This window comes from Talpa occidentalis, unplaced genomic scaffold (genome assembly GCF_014898055.3).
Source record: "Talpa occidentalis isolate TD23 unplaced genomic scaffold, MPIMG_talOcc4v2.1 talOcc4.9, whole genome shotgun sequence".
NCBI lineage: Eukaryota > Metazoa > Chordata > Mammalia > Eulipotyphla > Talpidae > Talpa > Talpa occidentalis.
Genome location: NW_023605305.1, coordinates 44,975,693 through 44,994,803, shown reverse-complemented (window position 1 = coordinate 44,994,803; position 19,111 = coordinate 44,975,693). Strand labels below are relative to the sequence as shown.

The following is a 19,111-nucleotide window of genomic DNA, read 5'->3' as shown; positions in this document are numbered from 1 at the left end:
TCTTGTATGCATAAATAAATAAATCTTTAAAAAAAAACTCCAAGTGGGCCTCCCTGGTGGCGCAGTGGTTGAGCGCTGGGTTGCGAAGCTGCCCGCAGCCTCTGCAGCGCCGGTTCGATCCCCGGCTGCTCCCCGGCCACCGGAGGAGGGACCCACATGGCGCGCTGGCCGCCCTCTGCTCCCCTCGGCAGTGTACTTCGTCAGTCTGCCTGTTCTGCTCCCTGCTCTGGTTCTGGTGAATTCTCTCACCCTCCCGTGCTTCTGACTGTACCCAGTGCTTGTATAAATAAATAAAAAGATAAAATAAAAAGAAAACTTTAAAAAAATTAAAAAAAAGAATAGAGTGATCCCAAGATCATTGGCTTTAAAAAAAAAAAAAAACTCCAAGTAACATAAGCCTCATTCATGAATGTAATAAATATGAAACCCACTCATTGAGCATAATACACACATGGTCCTCATTTTATAGGCCTTTAGTATGTATAAATTAACAATTTTAACAAAAAATATATTCTACTGAACCTCCAAGAAGTAAGCCTGGGTAATAAATTACATTATCTCTTAGCTAAAAATCATTTATTCCTGTGGTATGCAAAAATTCATTCAGAAAGCAAAAGAAACTATCACTAAAACAAAAAGATACCCTACCAAATGGGAGAAAATATTTGTACATCATACATCCAGCCAGGGGATAATATCCAATATCTACAAAGAATACAACTTGACAATAAGAAACCAAATAATCCTATCAAAAATGAACACTTCCCTGAAAAAGACATAACGAAAGTCAACAGGCACATGAGAAAAATGTTCATCATCACTTATCATAGAGAAATACAAATCAAAACCATAATGGGAAACCAACTCATACCTGTAATCGAGATTGGTCCATATAAAAAAGACCAGAAACAAATAATGTTGGTGAGGTTATAAACTGTTGGTGAGTATATAAACTAGTCCAGCCTCTGTGGAAAACAATATTGAGACTTCATAAAGCATCAAAAATAGATCTACCATATGATTTGGCAATTCCTCTTCTAGGTATCTGCTTGAAGAATATAAAAACATTAATTTGAAGAGATACACACACTCCTATGTTCATCTTAGCACTATTTACAATAGCCAAGCAACCTTCATGCCCAAGGACAGATGAGTGGATTGGGAAGATGTGGTATATATATATATACACAATGAAATACTGCTCAACAGTTAAAAAAAAAAAAAAGAAGCTGTATTCTTGCCATTCTCAACACAATGGATGGAACCAGAGGGTATTATGCTAAATGAAAAGTCAGAAGAAGAAAGACCAATGTAATGAAACAAAACTACAGACATACAGGATGATTTTCACTCATATGTAGAATACAAAGAAACAAAGCAAAGGAACAAACAAAACCAAACCCTTGACTTCTGACTGTAGAACTGTTGCTACCAGAAAAGACTAGAGTGGGGAGCAAAGGGTAAAAGGAAAGGGGTAGGAGAAAGAAGGACAGGAGGAGCCTTGGGTTGGGTGTGGGTAGAGGGTGTTCAATGGACTATGATGGAGGATTATTGGGGCTTTTGTGGTGGGTGTGATATGAAAACATACATGTGTAGATCTATAAACAGGTACTCCTAAATGGTATACAGTATGGTAAACCAACATTACCTAAAAAAACATAATTTTAAAAAAATCACATGGCAAAAATCACCCGGAGAGCTTTTACTCTTCCTTTCCCTGACTCTACAAAATCAGAATGTGTATGAATGGGACCCAGGAGTATTTATCAAATACTCCCTTGGTGATGATGATGTAGTTGGCTCACAGTCTAACACCTGAAAAGACAGTTTGAAAGTCAGAAAACTGAAATGCAGAGAAATTAAGGTCACTGACACATATAGCATAATTGGATTGAGAACCATCTTTCCAACCTAGATCAACATGCTTTCCATTGCATCTCCAGGGAACCATCCAGGGACTGGATCTTCCTTATCCTTATACATAAGAAAAATTTGATTGATAACTATAGTAAGAGCTGATTCTCTCTGATGTCAAAAGCAGTATGTGGATCTTTCTATTCAATTGAACCACTCATGAGACTAATAGTTAAAGTGAACCAGCTCAAGAAAAGTAAATGAACAGGTGCAACAAAAACTAGACTGAGTATCTACATTTGTGCATATACTTGGTTTCACCCATGTATTTAAGTTGAGGTTTGTTGGAACTTGTTTTTGTAGGATCCTACAGATGGTTTGTGACTATTTTTTGTCAGATGAGAATGCAAAATGGTTTATCCAAAAAAGGGAAGAATTTGCAACCTGATCTATAGAATGTTGAAAATGTTATTCAGTCCTCTAAGCCTCAGGTTCTCCAGTCTAAACTAAAATAATTTTTCTACTCTGTGATGTTTTGTGAGTGATGCATGCAAAAATACATGCAAATTGCCTAGTGTAATTAGCGCTCACCTAACATTAATTATCCTATTGTTATTATTATTAAGCTCTGTGTACCATGCAAGGTAGTAAAGATGCCAGATGATCATGACAGGTCCCTCTCCCCAAGAAGATTGCACAAGTGGTAGAGGTAGACAAGGAAACAAATTATTGTAATAGCATAATTTTAAAAGAATGGATTCTAGAAGCAGTTTGAATCCCAGTTCTGCCACTTACTGGTTGCACAATCTTGGACAGGTTATGTAGCCTAATGTGAAGTTACTTCATGTACAGAAATGAGACCTTAAGTTTTATGATTGCAAAGACAATGCATAAAAACACATAGCACAGAGTCTGGAACATAATTAAATGCTCCATAAATATAGCCATTACCATCATCAAATTAGTGTGTTAGAATTAGCAGTGGATGTGATAGCAGTGCCAAACCAAAATCAGGGGAAGGTATGATTTCTGTGCAAGAGAGTCTGTGAAGGAGATGAGGCCAGAACTGAATCTTGAAGGTCATATGGAGATAACCCAGAAAAGAGAATGGAGTGGAGCGGTGAGCAGATGGTGCAGTTAGTAATAAGGTGGGATGCAATCAGGGAGCTACAAATAATTCAGCCTGGATGCAATGAGGAGTGCCGAGCAGACAGATCAGTACATGAAGGAGCCTGGAAAGATGGACAAACAGTGAATGAAAGGGCTAAAAAGCGGGGATTCCATCCTGGAGGAAACCCAGAACCTTTTAAGGATTTTAGCAAAGAAATGACACGATCAGATTTGTATATCCAAATCATAAGAATAAAATGTATAACCCAATGGAATAAAAATAGCTTGAAGTGGGGAGGGGTTAGCACTTATAAATGTGAGCAATGCCTATGAACAGTTTCTGAGCTAAATGACTTTTAAAACAATTTCCATTGCTGATTTAAGATACTTTGCACAGATGTGAAAGAACATTTTTTTTTCTGATGGAATCTCATTTCTGTTCTAAATTCTTTATATCCTTTTGTTTGCCCTCATTTGTGTTTACACCACCTGTCAATTTAGTATAATCTGTGATTTTAATGTGTTTTCTCCGTCGTCTTCCAGATCATTATTAAATGCGCTAAATAAAACCAGACCCATCACTGCCTCTGGCACTTCCCTCCCTGAACACTTCCACCTAGTTCAATATGCTGATTGTTATTGGCATAATACCTCTAAACTCCTTGAAACTTCCTTAGTATGCGCTAGTCCATATCTGTGAACAAGATAAACAGACAAATGTTTTTTCTTTAATGAGGCAGAACACGGCCTTCTAGCCTGCTCACGTTAGTCTTGACCATCTTGATTTAGTACCTCACAAGGGTACATATATGGAGTCCAAAATGATGTTACTGATAAGCACATGTAAATCAATAGGTTCTTGCTCAATGTGCTTTTCAATACAAATGTCCTAATGAATAGAACTAATCAATCTCTTAACTTCATAGAGAAATGGGGTATGTATATGTGTGTGTGTGAGTGTGTGTGTGTGTGTTGGGGGAATGGGCTTCTGAAATCAGATTGCATGGCATCAAAACCTTTTCTAAGTTATTATAGAGAAACCAGGTTTCTCCCAGTGGTCCAGAGATTTTTATATAAATAAGGAAATGCATAAAGTAGTCACAGACATCTTAAGCATTCAGGTCACCCCTGATTCTGCAGTTCTCAACTCCACCTCCAGTTCTTCTCCTGGATTCCAGTTCTACAGGAAGTGCAAGCCAGACTTCCCAGGCACACTGGCATGATATGAGTAAGGACAGAGGAGAGGTTGTTCCCCAATGCAAGAGGTATCAGTAAATCAAAAAGTAGTAAATATAAACATAAAATATATTATAGACCATTCTTGACTTGGATCCTAGATATTGCCATTCCATTCATTTCTTTTTTATTTTAAAGATTGATTTATTTATTCAAGAACCAGAGTACAGACCAGATGTGTGGGAGGGTGAGAGTATTCGCCAGAGACAGAGCGGGGAACAGAATAGGCAGACTGACAAAATACACTGCTGAGGGGAGCAGCGGGCAAGACAGGAGAGGTCTGCTGTGCTATGTGGGATTCTCGCCGGCTGGCAGGGATCAAACCCGTGCTGCAGAGGCTGCAGACAGCTTCACAGTGCAGCACTAAACCACCTGCACCACCAGGGAGGCCCTCCATTCATTTCTTCAACAACTATTTTTGAAGCTCCACCTAAGTGTTAAGCACTACTCTAGAATCACCAAAAAGTTAAAATCAAGATAGAAAAGTGAAGCATAGCAGCCTCTTTAGAATGCTGAAATCTGGTTGGGAAGAATGACTAGGGGGGGAAGTAGTCCAGAGCTATGTTTTCTTGCACTTAATAATCCCCCCCCCTTTTCCAAAATGGTATCTCAGAGTGGGTCTATTACAGACACATCTTCACCTGATTTGTTTTTTTAAAGATTTTTATTTATTTATGCATATAAGAACTGGGGTACAGGCCAGAGTGGGGAGAGGTGAGAGGATTCACCAGAGACAGAGTGTGGAACGGAACAGGCAGATTGACTGAAATACACTGCTGAGGGGAGCAGCGGTTGAAGCAGGAAAGGTCTGCTGTGCCATGTGGGTCACCTCCCTGGCCGGGGATCAAACTCATGCTGCAGTAGCTGCAGATTGCTTCATAGTGCTGCATCTTAACCCAACCCCTTGCGTCACTAGGGAGGCCCCTACCTTCACCTGATTGGGTTGAGAGTTTCAAAGCAGACAGCTTCAGATTATATACACCAATCATCCCACCATATTCATGCTTTATCTCGCTGCAAACCCATACCTCAGCCTTCCCACTTCCACCCAATGTCAAGAACTGACAGTCAGCCTTATTGTCTTGTGCCAAGGTCACCTACAGCACCATCCCTGGAAGTATTTGGAGTGTGGGCCTCTCAAATAGGGTAGCATCCAGCCCAGATCGTGAAATGAGCTTGGGCTACTCAGGTGACAACAACTATAGGCTCCCTGGCACAAACTTAGGAAAATGAATTTAATGGCATTCCGAGAAGAGGAGTGAGATCCAAACTTACTCCTCTCCCTCTACTAGACCTCAAGCACAGGATCCAGGGAAAGATGCCTCAGTACCCTAAACAAGAGGTAGATCTAATATCTGAATTTTTATATTTGCAATCTTGCAAAGTCTGGCTATTTCTGGTCACTGGCTGCCCATTTGTCCTCAGTTTCTCTTTCAGCTCTGGTGCCTTCATATTCAGCTCATTGAGAGTAGAGCAATTTTTGGAAGAATTATACATTTTTGGTTATCCCGCCTTAAGGTCAATTTGTCCCAAGTGTTGTATTTTATAAAGCTGTTGATTCTCAGTCTTCAGCACTATGGGTCTTTTCTCTTTCTGTCTGGGGCTATCTCTTCATTAGCATTCAATTCTAGTTTTCAAAGAGATCAGGTACTTCCACAAGCCAGTTTGCTGAACAGTGGTCTACACGGTTTAGAAAGCCAGCAGGCAGAACCTCGCTCAGGTACCCTCCACTTGGGTCATTTATTTCAAATGTCCCAAATTGCCAGCAGAGCAGCTTTCTTTCCTGGCTTTGGTAATAGCCCCGTTCTGCTTTTGAGTAGTCGATCTCCATCTGGGATGTGAAGAACCATGAATTTACAATTATGTCAATGATACAGGGCACACAATCCACACAAAGAACCTTTTCCTTTTCAAGAATAGACTTGGCCTCCAAAACATACCAGGATGGAAGCAGAGCTCAGATGCCATGTCAATGTTTCTTTAAATGGCGTTTTTCATTGCAAGCGCCATTCCTGTAGCATAATCTAAAATATTCCCCGTGGAGTTACCTCCACAAACAAACACACTTCACTAAGTAGCCCTTTGCCAGGGTCACTGGAACTAAAATGAACAACAAAAAATTCTACCCACTCATTTCTGATGGTGACTTAATGTTACCCTTGAAATGTGGAAGGAGCATTACCCCAGGGGCATAACCTTAGTAGGTTATGGGCCTTCCCCTGGGTTATATTCCTTTTTTATTTTCAATTGCTGAATTTTTACAGTTACATAACAAAAAGCTTTCTTCTTGAAGGCTATGTTGCTTGTTTTCCCTTCCAATTATAAGGAGTAGATTTTTGTCTTTGTGACTGTAGGGTCAGGAATGGCCACAGTGCAGGTTTTCTAATATCCAGCAGACCGGGTAAAGGAGGAGTCAGAGTCCTCAGTAGCTTTTGCAGGTTTTTTATTTAGATTTCCAGGTACATGGCAGGCAAGGGTGCTGGGGGGCTGGTAGGCTGGCAGGCCTCCTGGCCCCCAGCAAGTCTTCACTCTGGGCTCTCCGGCCTTCTCTCAGCTTCTCTGCTTCTTTCTCAGCTTCTCTTTCAGCTTCTTCTGGCGTCCCCGTGATGCTGCCCTTAAAAAGCACAGTCTCAGCCCAGGTGAATCCCCTCTACCTAGGCCCATACCCTATTCCAGGTGCCCGCCATCAGGCATGCATTCAGGACTGCAAGGATCCATCATCTATCCTGATGGCGGGAGGGCAGAAAAGCCTAGCATTTTTCCTTACTCTACAATGCCATAGGAAAGGCAGCAAAAATATAAGCGCATTAAATAAGTATATTAAGTGATTTGTTTTCATCATAGGTTAAATAATGGTACTTGACATGTATGTTTGACTGTATCAAAGTATCTGAAAACAACACTTTAAATAGTAAAGTTTTAGTGGAAAAGTCACTTCTTGGTCACCATATAATAGTTTTGTGGACCCCATGCCCCTGAATCCCTTGCCATCGCTCATAATACACTGTTCCCTGTCCACTCAGAGGCAACTGTCTAAACAAGATTGACTATTACAAGAAGAACAGAAAGCTTCCCATGTAATGTCACCACTTTTTTTACAGTCTGAGAATCCTTCCCCAGGCACCAGCACAGTTTTAAAGGCAGAAAGGTGACCATATTTTTATGACAGTTTTTTTTTTTCCCTTGGTCTGAGGTTGGAGCATAAGAACAAAATAGCTCTTTTTGTTCATTGTACCAAGAAATTCCCTCCTGGATCTATCAAGTGTGACTGTTCACCTGGCAAATAGCTTGGACATATCCAGACATAAACACCACATGAATAAAACATGTTGCGATTGTTGAATATAGTTATGTTTTCACAAAGACAAGGTGTTCTGCTCTGCGCTATCTGCAGAAGTTCACGGTAATCATTCTCCACTGTGACACTTTATCTTATTAACTGAATAAAAATACTTTTAATTATCTCAGTTAACTCTGTTTATTGTGACAGTATATGCATCATTAATTTGGAGATTTTTTTTTTAACTATTACTGTAACATAATGCCTTGTCTAGGTTGAGCTCTAAATTGGGTTTGGTTTGGTTTGGTTTTGTTTTATTTTGTTTTTCTTGGTTGAACATTTGGTTTCCACATTTCAACTGAGACATTTATTTATATATTTTCTGTTAACTTTAACTAAAGTCCTTTAAACTGAGCACTGAGGAGAAGGCTCCTTTATTAGTTGTATCTTGATGTTTTACTGATAGTCAGAAGTTATACAAAATAAGTAATTCAGTCTAATCCCAATTGTTGCACCATGGCTAAAGAGAATATGATCCTAATATAAAATTCATCCATATCACACAGGGATGGATAAGCTGAGATCAGACCTTGATTTGCATGCATGTGCTGAAGAAACCCGGGAGTATCACCATTTATGAGTGGACGCCCTAAACCCAGCACAGTTGTGGATATTTTTATTTTTAATGGCTGCCTTCAAACCACCTGCAGTGCCTTTAGTACCTCATTGCCCTGGGCACTGACCCAGTGGAGATTTCCCTATTCACCAACAATCTAAAGCAATTTGCACTTATTGACACCATAGCAACTAATTGGTCTTCATGACCTGCAAACTTTCAGGAAGGTCAATTTAAGCCACTATTATTGTGTCAGGGATCAATGTAAAATTCCTCAAATCAGATGCACTTCTGCTCTCTAACCCCACTGGAAAGTTGTCTAACATTCTCTTAGTTGCCTCAGTAAGAAGGCACAAGTATGAGGATTAAAGACCAATAGAATACCATTTTCATCAGATCACTATGAAAGGTTGAAATAAAATATACCAATATATCTTTTAGAAAGATCATTAAATTGTATTGAATTCTTTCTATACATTAAGTCCGATATTAGGTGAGGGTGTGTGTGTGTGTGTGTGTGTGTGTGTGTGTGTGTTATTTTATTTGGCATTTAATCTTCATAATACCAGATTAAATTAGGGAAGAAATATATGAGGCATAAGGCAATAGACTCTGGAGTCAGACTGTCTAGGTTCAAATCTCTGATCCTTGCTCATAATGTGATTTTGAGAAAGTTACCTAATTTCTCTGTGCCTTAGAATCTGTCTGGAAAAAAAGGGGAATAATAACATAGACTTGTTTTGTAGATTTAATAAATAAAGACATATAAAATTCTTAGAACTTTACCAGGTACATGTACTGAATATTAAACATTAGTTACTGTTGCTATTATTACGTTTATCCTACATTTGGGGATTCAGATCTCAAAGTGGTGGAAATGGAGCCTGGGACTAGAAGTATTTCTTATTATGCAAGGTGTATATGCACTATCAGTGGTATAGGAAGTAATTGTAGGTGGTATATGGACAACACTTAATTTTAATACTGTATATTTTCAAGTGAAATTGAAAACTGTAAAATACATAACTAGCATATGAAGTGCATGGTTTGATGCTGTTAATTTTTAGGCCTAGTCTTCTAGCCAGAAATGGATCCCAGGCTGCAGTAGCTGAATCCCAGCCACTAGACCACCATGGGTTGATGTCTCACCAAGCCTTAAAAAGAAATTAGCAGACATTTTAGATAAGTAAGCAGGGAGAGACAAACCTTGTTTAAGAAAGTAAAGTTTATTTAAAGGAAGAAAGTAATGACTCCCAAGTAGGCTGTACCTGGGAGGGGCAAGGAAACTGGGGAGGGTCAAGGAAACTGTTGTGGGCTCCTATATAGGAGTATTTAAACCTTTTTTTTTTTTCTCTCTACTCTAAAATCCCATCATTTTATTTTGTGATTGACTGTTTCTCCTAGTGGCCATATACTCCTCTGGGAAAATGTGCCCATTTTTCTAGCTTTTATCTTAGAGTTTACCACCCCTGTCCAAGGTCTTATTTTCTTAAGTTTTACTGTCTTTGTTTAGTCTTCCTGGACTTTTTGACCTCATCTTTGGAGTATATTTTGGTTAGCACTTTTTAGAATTCACTGTCCTTATCTCAGAGACCTGTTTAACTCTCCCCAAGTCCCTGCCTGTACTGTCCCGCCAGCTGTCTACTTAACCCTAACTAGCCCTGGGGCTCCTTCCCCCTCTACAGGTGGAGCCCCTAACTATTGTTATGACAAAGGGCTAACTTGCCCTGGAACTCAGTTTCATGTATACTATTGTCTAGATTGAGGTCAACTAAGATTCAATTTTAAAATTCTTCTTTAATTTATTTGCTCAATCTGGATAGATCTAGAAATCGAAAAGACTTAAAATTTTTCAGACAAGTTAAACATTGAAAAATAGTAAATGGATATCAATTTTGGCCTGAATCACATCTGTATTTTCAAATTGCAATGAGCATCACCTTCCGGCCTTACTAAAATGCAGATTGTGGGCCTCCCGTGGTGGCGCAGGTGGTTGAGCGCCACACTACGAAGCTGTCCGCAGCCTCTGCAGCACCAGTTCGATATCGGCCAGTCAGCAAGGGTCCCACATGGTGCGGCAGACCTCTCCTTGTCTCGCCCTCTGCTCCCCTCAGCAGTGTATTTCAGTCATTCTGCCTGTTCTGTTCCCCGCTCTGTCTCTGGTGAATCCTCTCACCCTCCCGCACATCTGGCGTGTATCCCGGTTCTTGTGTAAATGAATAAATAAAAATCTTTAAAAAAAACATGCAGAGTCTAATTTAGGATCAGAGTCTAATTTAGGATGAAGGCAAGAATTTTTATTTCTACCAAACTTTTAGCTGATACTGATGTTCCCTATTCTTGAACCACATCAGAATCAACAAGACTAGAAATTGATGGCTATTTCAAAAGAAGAAATAATATAACATCAGGACCGATAAATCTAGAACATAAGTATAATAGAAGAATAAAAACTTTTGTTTCCTAATCTGGAATACTTCAAGTTTGGTGATATTGCTCATAGAAATGATGTCCATTTCAAGATTGAGATGAGTTTGATTTTGATGGATGAGTAGATGATTGTTATGGGTTGATTTGTGTCCCCCCCAAAAGATAATTGGAAGGCTGAACCCATGTGATGTTATTTGGGGATAAGGTTTTTTTTAGATATAATCATGTTAAGATGAGGTCATTCTGGATTAGGGTAGGTCTACACCTAATGCCAAGCATCTTGCTAATGAGACAGAGATTTGGAGACAGAGATAGACACAGGCAAGTAGGTCACATGATGGCAGAGTCAAAGACTAGAGTGACACAGCTAAAGCCAAGGAATGTCAAGGACTGCCAGCAACAAACAGAAACTAGGAAGAAGCAAGGAAGGACTCTTTCCTGGGGAAACCAGAGGGAGTAAGTCTCCACTGACACTTTGACTTCAGACTTGTAACATACAGAACTGTGACAGAATAAATTTCGATTTTAAGCCATACATTTTGTGATGTTTATCACAGCAAGTCTAGGAAACAAATACCATTATCTAATCATTAAAATTGTGAAACCAAGGGCCTCCCTGGTGGCACAAGGGATTAAACACAGCACTGTGGAGCTATCTGCAGCACAAGTTCAATTCACGGTCTGCCAGGGAGCTACCCACATGGCACAACAGACCTCTCCTGTCTGGCCCGCTGTTCCCCTCAGAAGTGTATTTCAGTCAATCTGCCTGTTCTGCTCCCAGTTCTGTCTCTGGTGAATCCCCTTGGCCCCCGCATCTCTGGCCTGTACCCCAGCTCTTGTATGCATAAATAAATAAATCTTTAAAAAGAAAAGCTGTGAAAACAAGAAGTGTGATATTGAAGAGTTCACTGGTCAGAGACAGAGATGTCAATTTTAGAAACTTTAGAATGTAGATTGTAGCTCAAATTTAAATAGTTCAAATCACTAAGAAAATAAGAGAATTCACAGCATAGTCTTGAAAATTACCCTTAGTTGAGAAAACTGAGGAGAGAAGTCAAGCCCAAAAGACATTTAAACTCTCCAGGCCCCACTATCCATTTCTCTATAAAAGAAAAGCCTAGCTTAGATAATCTTTGAGTTCTTTTGCAGCTCTGTTATTTTACATCCATCATTAAGGTACTACTTTGGCTAGACACAGAGAAACTAAGAAGCAATAAGGGGGGAGTACAGAGTATCTTTGGTGACAATGACAACAAAAGGAATACTTTGTATTGTGTCTTCCTGGGGAGCTCAAAACATTTTTATCTATAATATACTATTAATCCTAACACCTTCACTATGAAGCAGAACAAGTATTATCATCATTTAAAGGATAAAGAAACAGAAACACAGGAGAGTTAAATGAAAAAGATTTTTCAATGTAATATATTGCCTGAATGAAGCAGCATGCTTATCAGGAGAAAAACTAATGACAATATAAAGAGCATAGAAATTTGGGAGACACATCACATTCTCCCCTCTCCCTCTCTTTTCCTACCTCCCTTTCTCCTCAAAATTACCTTGCCCCTATTTGTAAAAATACATTTTGGCTACAGAATATTTGACACTCAGAAATAAGGCAGAAGGAAAAAGAAAAAATCGGATGGTTTCACTTATAACAGGAATATAGGAGAACCAAGTAAGATATTAGTGTAAAAAAATAATAACAGTACAAAAAACAACAAAGCAAAAACAGACAATTATAAATCAGAGACATCCTGCAGGGGAGGAGGAGGGAGAGGGATGAGAGGGAGGGAGGGAGGAGCACAGGGGACTGTGGTGATGGTGCACGGGTGCCTTGGGGAAGGAAATTCTATGGGGACTCAATCTGAGGGGGTGGGGGGAAGCAAATATTGTTTAAAAATAAAAACATTTAAAAAAGAAAAAAAGAAAGAGAAAAAAAAACGAATATTTGACACTCAACAGTAGAGAAATAATTGACGTGTTTGGGTGATTAGAAACACAGGTATTTTTCTTCCTGTTATTTCCAATGTTTTCCTTCTTAAGGTTAATGAATAAAGAATAGTTATGTTAGGTACTCTATCATTTTTGTAAAGCTGTCAGTTCTCTTCAGTCTTTAAGGACTGGAGCAGCTATCAATGGTATTTTACTTAAGGAAAGAAACTTCAGAACTGCCAAATCTAAGCTGTAAGAGTTGAGATTCATTTTCTTTAAGAAAAAACCAATCGTAAAACTGTCTTACCCCTTCAAGAGAGTCGTTCCCTTATGTGCTTTAACAAAGTGTTAAAATTTTGTTCTTTTTTTTTTTTTTAGTTTTTTTGAAAAATATTTATTTATGCATACAAGAACTGGGATACAGGCCAGAGTGTGGGGGGTGGGGGGTAAGAGGATTCACCAGAGAAAGAGTGGGCAGCTGAACAGGTGGATCTATTGAAATTCACTGCTGAGGGCAGCAGTGGGCAAGGCAGGAGAGGTCTGCTGCGCCATGTGGGTAGCTCCCTGGATGGCGGGGGATAGAACTCATGCTGCAGAGGTTTCTGATAGCTTCACAGGACTGTGCTTAACCCTTTGTGCCACCGGGGAGGCCCCAAATTTTATTCTTTATTACAGGTGCATGGGGGGGGGTCGGTCTTGTTACCTAAAAATTGAAAACAACAGCAGTCAACACCAAATGGTCTGTATCGAAACAGACACTTCACCAGCAACCATATCTTCCTATTGGCAGTAACTATCTCAAGAGCAGAACATACCTAAAAACAATGGCATGCCTTGACCGCTTGGATTGTAGACAATATACAGTTAAAAGTTCTTTAAAAAAACTGTCAGAGGGCCTCCCCAGTGGCGCAGTGGTTAAGCGCTGGGTTGCAAAGCTGGGTTGCAAAGCGGCCTCTGTGGTGCCAGTTCGATCCCCGGCTGCTCCCCGGCCACCGGAGGAGGGTCCCACATGGTGCGCAGACCTCTCCTGCCGCCCACTGCTCCCCTCAGCAGTGTACTTCAGTCCTTCTGCCTGCTCTGCTCTGGCTCTGGTGAATTCTCTCACCCTCCCGCGCTTCTGACTGTACCCAGTGCATGTATAAACAAAACAAACAAACAAACAAATAAATAAAACATGCCTCTATAAAAAAAAAAAAAAAACTGTCAGAGAAGAATTTTCATTCTTTCATTTGCCATTGAAGGGTGACTAGCCTGCAGCAACCTCAGCTATTTTTTTTCCCTAGTATGGCAGAAAAACAGTTCCAAGTGGCACACCTCTGGAATGATTAGAAAGTAGTTTAGGCTATGGGAACTTGAGAACCAAAAACACAGTGGCTTAAACATTCTGCCACAAAATCCCATCAGTAATGAAGGGTTTTCTAGCAGGATTTCCCAGAGGGACTTGGCTCAAAGTTCTCCATTCTCTCCCAACTGTTGACTAGTAAATACCTAAGATCAACCAATACCAATACCACCAAACAGCAAATAGTGTTGCCATCCGTCGGTGGACTGTTGCTTTAATGACCACTACAGAAGTGTAGTGATAAATTGGAGCTATAACTCAAGTACCTTTTTTTTAATGGTCATGTCACATTTACGCAAGCTGTAAAATAGGACATGGTATCATCATGTAAAACATGTTTTTAAATGATGTATAAAATTTTGTTGAAAAACTATTCACTGCAGGGGCCTCCCTGGTGGCGCAGGTGTTAAGATGCAACCTATGAAGCTATCTACAGCCACTGCAGCATGAGTTTGATCCCTGGCCAGGGAGATACCCACATGGTACAGCAGACCTCTCCTGTGTCACCCACTGCTCCCCTCAGCATGTATTTCAGTCAGTCTGTCTGTTCTGCCCCCCACTCTGTCTCTGGTGAATCCTCTCACACACACCCCACCTCTGGCCTGTACCCCAGTTCTTGTATGCATAAATATATAAATCTTAAAAAAAAAAAGAAGAAAAGAAAAACTATTCACTGTAGTATAGTGCTATTCACTGTAATATAGTGTACTGGTGAGGGGAGTAAACCAGTGAGACATCCCAAGACCTCTGGACTAGATGATCCATGAAGGAACATTCAGTTTCAGTCCTTAGACCAGTGCTTTAAAGCAGGCATTCAATAAATCTTTCCCAATGTGCAAATGGAAGTATTTGTACCTGTGCATTACCAATGGAAAGCAAAAATTGGCAGTTACACAGTTTGATGATGCCTGACACATGTTAACACTGGAATAGCGGGGAGTAAAAGATGCGGGGAGGGGCCATTCCTTTCTTTTTCCTTTAACATCTTTGTCATTCTAGTGATGCCAAACCAGATACACATCAAAAGTTTTTGAAGCAACCTTAATAATCATTAGTAAATGTTAGCTATTATTCTTTTTGTTATTATTATTTTAGAAATAGATAGATAATGGGATCAGAAGTCATGAAAATTAAATTCATATTTTCATAGCAAATGTGACATGACCATTAAAAAAAAGGTACTTGAGTTATAGCTCCAATTTATCCAACCAACTTAGTGCCCTTAATGGCTTTTTCTTCTGTGAGCTGAACTTTGGACATTCTATAAGAGGTTCCCTACCCCAATAATGGGTCTCTAGCATCCCATTTTGGGGAGCTCCAAGAGAGACAGACCTCTGATTGACCTGAACTTTCTAGGTATTCAGCTGAACACAGAGGTATTTTGGGTTCTGTTTCACCACTACTGTGAATAAAAATAACGTTAGCAATATAATTTTTTTAAAGATGTATTTCTTTATGCATACAAGAACTGGGGTGTAAGGCAGAGGTGCAGGGGGTGAGAGGATTCACCAGAGACAGAATCGGGGGCAGAGCAGGCAGATTGACTGAAATATACTGCTGAGGGGAGCAGCGGCAAGACAGGGGAGGTCTGCTGCGCCATGTGGGTCAGCTCCTTGGCTATAGATAGAACTCATACTGCAGTGGCTAGGGATAGCTTCATAAAGCTGTGACTTAACTATTATATTTCCATTTTCAGTGTGAGGAATCTGAGCTTCCAAAAGGTTAAATAACTTTTCCTGTGACCATGAATGAGCTCTCTCATTCTCGGTATAAGCTGAGTAAGGACTTATTTAAAACAGTGAGCAGAGAGCTTGAACTGGACCAGAACAATCACATCTCAGTTAAGACAGATACTGAACATGGAACCTTGAGAGATATATGGAAGTACTTAAGTTCCCTAGTTATGATCTCCTACCCTCAGCACACCACAAAATTCCACAGCCTAGAGGCCTCCTGGGTGGCCTACAGGTTCAGACTCAGCACTGTCACCGCTATGGTCTGAGTTCGATTCCTGACCAGAGACCTAACCCACATATGGCACAACAGACCTCTCCTGTCTCACCTGCTGCTCCCCTTAGCAGTATGGTTCCACATAAAAATAAATAAATATTGAAAAAAAAATTCCACAGTCTGGCCCTTTCCTGTAGCTATGGTTTGATCCTGAGAAGTGGAAAACCACCCTTGGCTACTTGATGAAGATCACCATTCATTCCTTTCTGTCTTACGGTTTCTTGGCAACCATGCATCACCGCATTTTTAGAATTCCTTTTTTTATGTTGCCTTCAGGTAGGCCTTGCATTGCATTTTTTAAAATGACTTAACCTTTTAAGGTCAAATTGGACTTTTGAAACCACCCAAAGTCATTAAGATCTAAACCTGATGAGAAAGCTGGAGAGCCAGTTGGGTAAATACTGATAAGAGCAGTCATAAAATATGTCTCTAAAGTAAGATTCATCAGGGCAATTCCCAAGTGGAGTTCTGAAGATAATTCTGCATGAGGACATCATCTCTGGCCCAACATATAATCTCTCAGAGCTATTATTTGAATGAATAAGTCCCAATGCATATGTTAAAGAACCAGAGGATTTTCTCACGGTTTCTATGACTTCTCTCACCAGCTAAATGCTCCGCCAGCTTGGTGAATATTGTTGACTATTGATTGATATAAATCAACATTTCATGAGTACTGAAAGACATAAGTTAGCCACTCAATCCATTATTGTATTTTTTTCCTCAGAACAACCTTATAATATTATTATCCCATTTTAAATATAAGGAAACAGGGGCCTCCCTGGTGACGGAAGGGGTTAAGACACAATCTATGAAGCTATCTGCAGCCTCTGCAGCATGAGTTCGATCCCCGCCCAGCAAGGGAGCAACCCACATGGCACAGCAGACTTCTCCTGACTCACCTGCTGCTCCCCTCAGCAGTATACTTCAGTCAGTCTGCCAGTTCTGTTCCCCACTCTGTCTCTTCTGTATCCTCTCACTGCCCACCCCCACCCCCACACACCTCTGGCCTGTACCCTAGCTCTTGTATGCATAAATAAATAAATCTTTAAAAAAAAATAAAAAATAAAGATAAGGAAACTGAAATTCATATGCAAATGCTATACCACTTGTTTCTTCACTAAAATTAGTATTTAAATCCGGGTCATGTTTAGAGTAATATTTTCTTTCTACCGTTCACAACTGCTTTTGTCTTGACCTTTCAGTCCCCTCTCCAAAAAGAATATTTGCAGAAAACACAGTACTTTGTTACTTCTAAATCAATCAAATGGCAAACATATGTCATAACCTTTTCTCAAGAAGAAAATGAATTTTTTGGTTCAAAAACTACAGTTCTTTTACTTCACAAATATTTATTACCTATATTAAATATCTTTACTTCTCTAAGAGATAACAAGAAATAATGTGATTTGAGATAAAGTTTTAAGATTGTTTAAAGGCTGTTACATTTAGAGGATAGTTCCTGAATCACAGATTGTATATTATTCCCAAGTCTCATTAGAGTTTTCAAGGAGAAAATCATCCTTAAATCTACTGGCTAGTGGAGAATCTGCCAATAGAATTTATAGTGCAAGAGTGACCATTAACTTCTACATCTTTAAAGCACATTTTCTCTTAGAGACCTTGACAGTTTAGACATAGGGCAAAAGCTTCATTTATTGACTACAGTTGAAGAAGATGAAAAGAGTATTTTGAAAAGAAATACTAATAAAATAGAGGCTGACTCATGTCTTCAAGGAAGAAGATAACAACACCATGCATATACCAGTGAGATAGATATATATATATATTTCCTCCTGATATTAAATATCATATCAAATTGAATGCCTAAAGGTATTAACAAAATTCTCCTTATATGTTATAAAATAAGACATGACACTATAAAGGAAATATTTTCTTACTTATGACCACAACTCTCAAACGTATTGAGTGGGTCATTTTTTTTTAAAGGATAGAAAGCGGTAGATTTTAAAAGAAAAAATTAGAATAGAATACAATGTATCATCCTGCACTATGCATGCTAAAATGTTATATATGAATATCAACTCTATATTCATCAAATAAGATAGAGAAATGTGCCTGGCACATAATGGGCAATAAATAAATATTTGTTATTAAATGAATGAGTGAATGAATATATGTATGTGTATGTGTTTGCAGTTAAATAGATATATTTTTATTAATCTTTTCTACTAAATCAAAAATGTGAGATGTATTTCTTAAAGTAGGACAGGAGAAACAAACATATACATACACAAACCTACTATATATTGTAATAATCAGACATACAGTGTCTTAGGTTGGTTCAGATTTCCCAGAAGCAAAGTCTGAGGTGGGAGTTATGTGCCAGTAACATAAAGAAAATGCTTACAGGAGATACCTGTAAGGGAGGGGGACGAGTAGGATAAAGTAGTAGAGAGAGAGCAGGAAAAAGTTGTGGCTTCAGAAGTCTAACCTACCAACTTTCCAGAAATGGCAGCTCCCATCAGCCAAGAGTACTCCCTTTCATTTATTATTTTTTATAATTTTTTTAAAGATTTATTTATGCATACAAGAACTGGGGTACAAGCCAGAGGTACGGGGGGTGAGAGGATTCACCAGAGACAAAGTGGGGAACAGTACAGGTGAGGGGAGGGGAGCAGCAGGCAAGACAGGAGAGGTCTGCTGCACCATGTGTGTAGCTCCCTGGCGGGCCAGGGATCAAACTTGTGCTTCAGAGGCTTCAGATAGCTCCATAGTGCTGTGCTTAACCCCTTGCGCTACCAGGAAGGCCCAAGAGTAATCCCTTTTACCAGAAAGGGGGGCAATAAAATTTAGATTCCTCCCAGACTAAAAGCTGATAATTATTCATTGCTAACAAATATTTACTGAACACTTACTCTATATCAGAAATATTATTAAACCCTGGAATCTGACCCTTCTAGGAATAGAGTTTGGTAGTTCAAAACCCAATTGCAATTTTTAAACATGTAGAATAAATATGCAGAATTTTTTTTTTTAATAGGAGAGGAGGCCATCACAAATCAGATTCCAAAGATGAGCCTCAAGTTTCTTTCACTTCCTGGTTTTCTAACTGTTCACAATGAAGCCAGCACATGCATTTAAAATGAGGTGATGCCCCACCCCCCCACCCACCCCCACCCCCCACCCCCCACCCCCCACCCCCCCACCCCCACCCCCCCCCCACCCCCCCACCCCCCCACCCCCCACCCCCCACCCCCCACCCCACCACCCCCACCCCCACCCCCACCCCCCACCCCCACCCCCCACCCCCACCCCACCCCCAACCCCCACCCCC

The 19,111-nt window shown here is 39.9% G+C and overlaps 1 protein-coding gene and 1 long non-coding RNA gene across 2 annotated transcripts in view; one reads left to right on the top strand and one right to left on the bottom strand.

Moving 5' to 3' along the window:
- Positions 1-19,111, top strand: part of ADGRL2 (adhesion G protein-coupled receptor L2) — a 594,604-nt gene that overhangs the window by 261,873 nt on the left and 313,620 nt on the right. The gene's annotated exons all lie outside the window — the stretch shown is intronic.
- The window catches only part of LOC119235985 (uncharacterized), a 57,782-nt gene that overhangs the window by 21,314 nt on the left and 17,357 nt on the right, over positions 1-19,111 (bottom strand). The window lies entirely within an intron of this gene.